The 9418-nt window shown below is 30.6% G+C and overlaps 1 long non-coding RNA gene across 8 annotated transcripts in view; it reads left to right on the top strand.

The window, feature by feature from the left end:
- The first annotated feature begins 2107 nt into the window (after positions 1–2107).
- LOC107862558 overlaps positions 2108–9418 on the top strand; it is a 21133-nt gene continuing 13822 nt past the window's right edge. The window contains exons 1-4 of one of the 8 annotated variants that reach the window (XR_007053812.1): positions 2109–3293; positions 4725–4814; positions 5532–5623; positions 5982–6345. This is a non-coding gene — a long non-coding RNA (uncharacterized LOC107862558). The other 7 variants (XR_007053815.1, XR_007053811.1, XR_007053809.1 and 4 more) reach the window with 7 other exon arrangements.

The following is a 9418-nucleotide window of genomic DNA, read 5'->3' as shown; positions in this document are numbered from 1 at the left end:
AAAGGACTGAAAATTTCTTGCTCCAAATGTCATCAAATTGGTCATAACAGAACTCTCTGTAAAGCTCATGTAATGCACTCATATCTTTTAATTCAATAATTAAATTCTGATATTTATCATATATATTTAATATCCTTTATTGTTAGGATGGAATGGGACAGCCTGGAAGCTCTAGCCAGGCAACTAGTTCTAGCAGGCCACCAAGATTTAGCCAGCCACCAAGCTCTAGCAGGACACCAAGCTTCAGCCAGTCACCAAGCTCTAGCAGGCCACCACCAAGCTCTAGCAGGTCACCAAGCTTCAGCCAGCCACTAAGCTCTAGCAGGCCACCAAGCTTCAGCTAGCAACCAAGCTTCAACAGTTCTATGTGTATTGATACCTCAGCAGTTATAAGAGTGCAACCAGCTGGAAGAGGTAGAGGTAGAGGCACTGACAAAGGTAGGTGAGCTGACAAAGACAAAGGATCTGGAAGAGGCACTGGCAGAGGTAGAGAAAAATAAAGTGTATCTGATCAGCAACTTGAGGATAAAAAGACCACTGGAGCATCAACATCATCAGTAGGACAAAATAGGTCTAAGACAGTAGGATTTGGTATCTACACTGATCAAATGAGTGGCAGTAAAACATTAAATGTAAGTGTGAATTACAACTGCAATTCATGTAATTTTTAATTATCTTTTGACAAATCTAATTTTACTTTATTTTATACAGCCTGGAACTAGAGATGAAACAGTTATCACTTCGGGTGTTTACAAAGATGCAACTCAAACAAATATTGATATTGGTTATAAGCCTCGAGGAATGAAGTGGAAGGAAAAGAATGTTGTCACAACTTCTCAATTGCAAAGTATGAATCAGTTAAAAAAGAAGCCAACTAAAAAGTTCTAGTGCACCAGGAGGAATATGAAGTTGTTGAATTAATTGTGTTTTTAGTATAATGTTAAAAAGTTTGTTGATTAGTTGTATGACTACTTTGGTATTTTGTTGAGGGTTTTGAAGATTCTGAACTATTTTTTGTGGTATGTTTAGATTAGTTTTGGATGAACACTTAATGTATGGTTGGAGCTCATTTTGAGCAGTTGAATGGTAGATTATTGTGTTTAAAATGTCGATCAGTTGCACTTGTGTTCTTGTACTTTATATAATTATTGAATGGTGGTTCCTTTTGTGTTAAACATTTGACAACTTTGAATCATTTAAATGAATCATTTGAACTCTAAAAAAATAGAGTACAGTAATCTAACTAAACCAATTACAACAGTAAAACAAAATCAAAACATAGTAAGAGAGTAACATTTCACAACTTATCTTCATTCCTTCTTAATTGTTTCATACACAACAATCCCACTACAATAAGAAAGTCAAAGCAAAACAGTCCCAATACAACTAATTTATTTCAGAATTAGTCAAATCAAAACAGTCCCCTATATAAGAAATCTAAGCCAATATTTGCCAAAATCTAAGAACATTTCTTGAAGAAATTCCATGTAGCGAAAATCACAATCGCCCCAACGCATATCACTTTAAATTTTCTTAATCGATTCCTCTCTTTTTCAAATGATTTGACTTTTTTCAATAAACCCCACATCACCCTCTTTGCTAGAGGAGGCATTTCATCATCATACCAATCAAAGTAATTGTATCCACCTCCCGCCTACAGGTTTAAAGAAAAAATTAAACTAAAAAATTGCATCCACTAATCGAAGTAATTGCATTTCGTCCAATGAAGCAGCAAAAGATGAATACCTTTGAAGTTTTGCAGCAAAAGAATCTTCAATCAGTGTTGAGTTATGTCCACGAGGTCTTAATTTCGGTTTTCACCCTACATAAACATATTCCTTTTGGAATTGAAGAAGATGAAGATAATGAAAAAGATGAATTGGACATTACTATTAAAAATGAGTAAGAAGAAGAAATTAATAAAAGTAGGAGAGTTTAAGCGGAGCAAAAGAAAAGGCTGAAAAGAAATTTAAGAGGAGAAGGAGAATTTAGGAGACAAAAATGATAGATATTAAAAATTGAGTATAAAAAGAGAAAGTAAGTGGGAATTAGGTTTTTTTTTTTTTTTTTTTTTTTTTTTTTTTTAAGAAATTGAGTATAAAAAGAGGATAAAAGATTCGTTGGGTGCCACATAAGTTGATTTTATGACATTTTACACACCTCCAAGATGTGAATACATGCAAATTATCATGTTGGAGAATTAGGCTCAATTAAAATCATTTTGAAGCTCCTTTCTTAATTTAATTTAGATCATCGTACGAGAAAAAAGTGAAATATTTCAAGATTTTCGCTCAACGTTCTTCATCTTCAGCTTCTGCAATCGTCAACTAAGAACTTTCTTTTATTTCTTTCTCCTCTTAAATTTTCCCTTCATATTCTATTTTTCATTCTGCTTATGTCTGAGCAGATGTGTGAAATTTAATTTTTACATTTAGTTTTGTGGATTTGTGAAATCTATGAAGAATTCCAATTGAAGATACAGTTTTGATCTTAGATTTAGTTCTACGGGCTTATGAAATCTATAGCAAATACGAATTAGAGATGAAAGCTAACAAAAAATTAACAAAAAAACTTCTTGTTCATTTTTCTTCCACGATTTTGTTCTTTCATTTAGTTTTGTGGGTCTGTGAAATCTATGAAGAATTAGAGTTGGAGATAAAGTTTTGGTCTTGAATTAAGTTTTGTGTATTTATGAAATCTATAGAAAATCCGATTTAGAGATGAAAGTTAACAAAAATCTTTTTATTCATCCTTCTTCTTTGGTTTCAATCAGTTCTTATATTTTCAACTAACGCTCTTGATGGATTGAATTATTTTGCCTGATACACAACCTTCATAGTGCTATCTTTCATACTATTCACTTTCTCAACACTCTTTTACTTTACTGGGCATCAACTAAAAATGAAAAAATACTAAATTTAATGAAAATACTCAATACGACATATAAAAGTGAAATTACACAAATCAATGTTAGTACCTAAAGGAAAAATGCTTAAATGATACGGGTAAGAGTGAGCTGGGGTTGGGAAAAATTGGAAGAAACAGAGGGTAAATTGAGGAGTGAGCTTAGACATGGAAGAATTTCGGTTTTTTGGGAAATTCAAATGAGATCTTATAATTGTAGTGGTATATTTATTTCATAAAAAAAAATTGAATCATAAAGTAACAACAATCATTGATATTATGCACCCAATTTCCGTTAGCTAAATCGTTTATCTTGATCACTTTCTTGCAGGTTTCCGCCCATATCGTTCTGATTGTGCTCTTCCGTGTGCTGACACTCTTTAACCTTGGTAGGTACCATTATTTCGCTTGCTTTTAATTATCGTCATTTATCTCTTAGTTGATTTGTTATTCTTAGAGTCACAATATTTGTTGTTTCTGTAATTTTATACAAAATTTTGCAGCTTTAATATAATCTTGTGAACTTAAAAGTCTAAGTTGTTCGAATTCTCCAAAAAAGTTACCGTACCCATCAACATTTTTGAAGAGTCCGAACAACATAACTTAAAGTTCTACCATCGCACATTTATACTAAATATAATTCATACAACTTCATCACTACCCAAAATTACAACAACAATGTCAGAGAAACACTATAGTAGAAATCAAACTTTTGAAAATATAACTGCCAATAAAAAGGTAGTTGTCTAGAGTTGTTCAAGCTGGTGGCATCTGATAAAAAGAATCTTCTTTAGCTCGCTAACTAGCAAACAAAGCTGAAACAAAGAGCAACTTGAATGATTTGCCATCTTCCTTTCAAGATACAAATAGAGTGCTTCAACAATCTGTGATTTTTTGAAAAGGGAGTGTTTATGAATCAGAAATTTGATTAAAAAACTTTGTATACTTTGCTGCGGAAAATAAAAGCACTTTATGACTTTCTTTTTCCTAATTAATTTTAGTCTTTTCTCAGAGGCACTTATCGTAGCTCTTCATAGTACTTAATTCAAAGTGCTGAATTAGAGAAAGAAATAGACAGCGCGCTTCGAGTTAGTACAACAGTGAAATCTCCTTCATACTTTGAATTTGCGATAACAAATTTTTACCTATTCCGTTTAAGATCATTGCTGAGAGTCTAAATGATTGGATGGCTAGAAATAGTTGCAGTCACGTTCATAGTGCATTTTTATACTTCTGTATGTGATGAATTTGACACCTAAGAAAGTACAAATAAATCCTGTCCTCCTTTGAAGTTCGATGATAAATTCAGGCTGTAAGTATCTACATGTAAAACAAAGAGAAAAAGGGAACCTCGACTTTCATACCTGATGGATTCAACAACACCGAACAAATGTTCAGACGCAGAAAAAAGGAAGGTTGTAGCTCAACTTAAACATCATGATACATATAACCAAATATCTGCTGATAGAAGAAAAGAGTTGTTACTGGTACGACGTATGAAAAACAAGATTCCGCGAGGCGTACTCCTTAAAATTCAGTTGTTGTTGTTCTTGAGCAGCCAACATCATCTTGGAGCAAGCCAATACTCTCAAAACAAACTGCTTTTACGACATGAGAACCGGCTACATTTCCTAAAGAAAAGTGATATTATGATTGCCATATTTATGTACCACATATTATTAATGTGTGTAATACCTTAGCTTTTTAATCTTATAGAAATGGAGATATGCAAATATCCTATGCTTTTTTTTTGGTGTTTAGCTTGCACCTACAAACACTTGACTCGCACATTTAATCATTGTGGCTATTTTTGGCAGCAGTTATCCACCCTCAACCATTTGTCGCTATATCACATGACAATATAGAAAGAGAACAAGATACAGTTGACCCTTTTGTGATTTATGAAATCGGTAAGTTTGCCTTTACATTATAAATTGCAATTGTGACATATTGTCTGTGAGTTATTGTGATAGATGATTGTTTTTATGTGAGGGGGTAACAGGACCTCTGCAAAGTTGAGGTGTGTTGTAATAATTTTTTCTATGGGTCGAGAAAATACCAATGCTTTTTCTCATATTTATTTAAAAAATGAGGTCAAGTTTGATTACCTGTCTCTGCTTCTTCCGCTTCCTCATTCATCTCTCTGTTGATTTCGTTTCGACTGATATCATATCAGGTCTGCTCATGCATTTCTGTTTTTTCCTCTTCATTTAATAGCTACTTCGAGTTTCTCATAAATTGTTGTTAATCCAAAGCCTCCGACTATAGTTTAAGTTATATTTTATTTTTCTCTTTTGTTGTTTAATTGTTTTGGTTCTTCTGTTTCAAACTGATTGTCTCTTGCAAGCGATGCACTCTTGAAGTTATTATGTTTTTTATGTAGAATAATAAGATATACAAAATAAAAATTACTGCCACTCCAATTAGTGGATCTTTTTTGGGTGGTGAAACGGGAACTTGGTTTGTTCCATAGGAGGCTTAACCAAAATTAGAAAGTAAATAAAGGGGGAAGAGCTTTTCTATTGGTTGAGTTTTATAAAGTGTGTTTGAAAGAACTTTTGGGTATTTTATGAATTTGACTTCGGCACAGTTGCTGGCTCATGAAAAACGTTGTCGATTTGCTCTAGGATGTGTACTCTGGGCATATATAAATCAAATTTTAGCTTTGAGTTGAGAATCGTAATTGCAAATGGAGGGGATAATCTAAAGCAATGGAAAGGTAATTTCCATTCCTCTTGAAGGTGTTTGAGGATCTTGAAATCTGATTCTACGATTCTCTCTGTATGGTGTTAAAACTTTAATAAAATCTCTCCTCCGCTGTCAACAAAACATATATTGTGTTTGGTTACTTATCACCAAATATAAATAAGATAGCTAGTGACAAAATTAACTTATATGCATTTATCAGAGTTTAACCTTGTAATAGATTGCCTACTTTATTTTGCATGATTATTAATCCTACTTATTACAAACAATTCATGAAGTAATTTACAATTTAGGTGATTTGATAGTGTTTATTCTTGGGTGTATAGAAGTTAAACTACCTAAGTAACTATATATATGTCAACAATTCATAGGTCTTGCTTGATTTTAATGCCATGAAAAAGTTTGGCTTCGTGGATAATCTACTTGGCTCATGTGCACAAGTGTTGTGTTTAGTGGAAAGTTACTTCAGAAGAAGAGCATGCAGTTTGTCTCACCTGAAAACAAGTAGTATAGCGGGACTAAGTGTCAGAGCTAACTCAAGTAACCTCATTAGAGCTAGCTGGTCTAAAGTTGGAAGTTGTCGCTTACACTTTCGTTTTCTTATATGTCATTTTAAAAAGAAGCCTAATTTACATAAATATCTAATTCTTTAAGTGATATTATATAAAATTTCGATTATTTTGTTAATTACATTTTATCCCGATTTTTTGAAATGGTGATACATATGTTATATGATGATACATATAAAAAATTGATCAATTCGAAACTAATAAGATATTTATTTAAGGAAATAATAAATTCTCTTTTATTCATTGTATTCTTTTATTTAAGGAAGGATATCTAATTTTTCTCTTTTTTTTTTTAGATTCAATTTAGGTGTTTTAATTATGTTTCTCTTTTTTTTTTCTTGTCTTTAATTATGAAAGATATGTTTTTTTGGTCTTTTTTCGTCTTTAATTTTAGTCTGCTTTTTTTAGATTTAGTTTTAATTATGTTTCAATTCTGCTTTTAGTCTTTTTTTAAAAAAATATTATTACTTTTGTTTCCTACACTGACTACACCATTATCTTTCATTAATAACATATGAATCACCAAATAATTAAAATAAATAATTGTATCTACCATATATATCACCCATTAATATCATATAAATTACCCAATAATTGAAATAAATAATTATGCCTACCATATAAATTATCATAATACCATATATATGAATCACGCAATAATTGAAATAAATAATTGTATCTACCATATGAATCACCATAATACCATATATATCACCCATTAATATCATATGAATCACCTAATAATTAAAATAAATTATTGTATCTATCATATGAATCACCATAATACAATATGTATCATCCATTAATATCATATGTATCACCCGTTAAAATTATACAAAATGTATCTATCGTATGAATCATCATAATACCCATATAATGATATCATATTTATCATTCATATGAATCACCATTAAAAGAATAAACATGTATGAATAACTAAATAAATTTATATATGCATCAATAGATTTTTTTTTTCTAAATGGGAGAGATTTTAGGAGAGGAAAAAAAAAGTTGCATGCATTAATGGGGGAGAAAAAATCAGGAAGGAAGATGATTTAAGCATTAACGGAAGAGAAAAAATCAGGAAGGAAGATGATTTAATTGTTGATAATTAGGGAATATTTTAGAGAAGAAAATCTTGAATGAGTTAATGGTGGAGTAAAAATAGGATCTGGGTTTTCTTGATATGTATTAAAATAAAGTTGAAAAATAGGATTTTATGTAAAGATTAAAAAAGTAAGGGATTTTAGGTAATATAGTCTCTTAAGTATGAGATTTGTGTAATTTATTCTAAAAAGAAATGACCTACAATTTAAAAATTTGGACAATTGGAGCCAGTTGACCCAATTTATTTCTCCTTTTTAGCCATCTGACCCAATTGGACACATGCAGTTTCTATACTCAATTGATACACTTGTATAGCACATTGATACACTTGTATACTACATTGATACACATTTTTAAGAAGAAAAAAGAAATTTTATGCAAGCACATGCAGTCCCTATACCCAATTAATACTCTTTTATACCATATTCATACACTTTCATAACAAGAGATAAGGAAAACCTATGCATACATATGCAGTGTCCATATATCCAGTTGATACTCTCTTAGACTAGATTGATACACTTTTATACCATATCGATACAGTATAAATATACCACATAAATATACTTTTTACAGAGGATCTGTGCAAGTATATACAATAATTGCAATTTAAGATTGTATAGAACTATAGAAATTATGTAATTGTCATATAGAATGGGTATATAAAGTGTAAAGTTATTGTACAAATTATATTTTTTATGGTATATACAAATTATATCATTATTATATAAAAATAAAATAAATAGCATCATCAACTAGTTAGAAAAGAATAACTACAAACTTATATTTAATTGTTTAAACAATAAAGAGCAATTTTTTTTTTTATTTGTACTAAAGCAGCAGAAAAAATGTAACAAAAAGAAAAAGAAGCAGAAGAAGCTTAACAAAGTTGGTCGCTATTTGGTCAACAAATGCAGCTATAAATTTGAAATTAAATATTTGGCTATTTTTTGAGATTAGTTTCAGCCTAGTTAAGCATGAATGACTATTTATCAGGTTTTAGTTTTAGGGGCCATTTTTAGGATATTATTTTAATTTTAAGTGTCATTTTTGTCCCTTTTCCCTAGTTTTTACCGTATATAAACCGTCAATGATATATAAACTTAGGAGTTTAGTAGCAAATTAGAATTATGCACGTACTAATGATATTAAAATTAATAATGAAAGAATTTATGTATTATTTTATGTAATGAATAATTAGACCGAGCTTAGTTATGATATAAAACATATTTAGATTAAAACTTTTAACTTGAAATCTACAAATAGTTAAACGCTTCAACTCTTGTTGTGACTATCGAAACACTTCAATCTGACACAGATTTTCGATGTATCTTGCAAACACCTTAATTTTGAAAATACACTTTTAGGTACCTTTAAGGGGATACATTTATATATGTGTATTTTTAAAGTTGAGAATTGGGATATTTACGGGCCAACTATCAAGTTAAGATGTCTAGGTATGTATTTTAAAAATTAAAATGTTTAGTTAACAATTAAAACCAAATTAAGAATCTATAAATTATTGAAGCCAAGTTACGAATCTATGAATTATGCCTGTAGTTATTCTTTCTTTTCCATAAAATAATACTTACTTAATTTGCTCATAATTTATATATATATATATATATATATATATTAATTATGCAAGTTTTCAAATTACAAATAAAACATGTTAGGTATAAAGGATCTATAATTAAAGAAGTATTAGAGATTGCTGACGTGGCGCTCTCCTAGGCCAAGATTCACATTTTTCTTTTTTCTCAATTTTTTGAGATTTTTTTCTTATTTTTCATCTAAAAATAGCAGAAATTTAAATTTACGTACTTTATTTCGTCAGTGATTAGTTATATCCATTATTACTCATTACTATCCTAAGGGATCGTTTGGTGTGAGGTATAAGTAATCCAGGAATAAGTAATCCCAGGATAAAATTCGGGATCACTTTGTCCCTTGTTTGGTTCTATGATGGGATCCACCATTTTCCCCATAGTGATGGGATAACTTATCCCATATACATGGTGGGATAAGTTATCCCGGATAATTTTGGGATAACTAATCCTAGTATTAGTTATCCCGGAATAACAATTTCCCAACCAAACGACCCCTAAAACCTTTCATTTTCTCTTGGTACC

Source organism: Capsicum annuum, chromosome 3, assembly GCF_002878395.1.
Source record: "Capsicum annuum cultivar UCD-10X-F1 chromosome 3, UCD10Xv1.1, whole genome shotgun sequence".
Lineage (NCBI taxonomy): Eukaryota > Viridiplantae > Streptophyta > Magnoliopsida > Solanales > Solanaceae > Capsicum > Capsicum annuum.
Note: the sequence above shows the minus strand (reverse complement) of the source record. Positions and strands in the feature narration are given on the sequence as shown.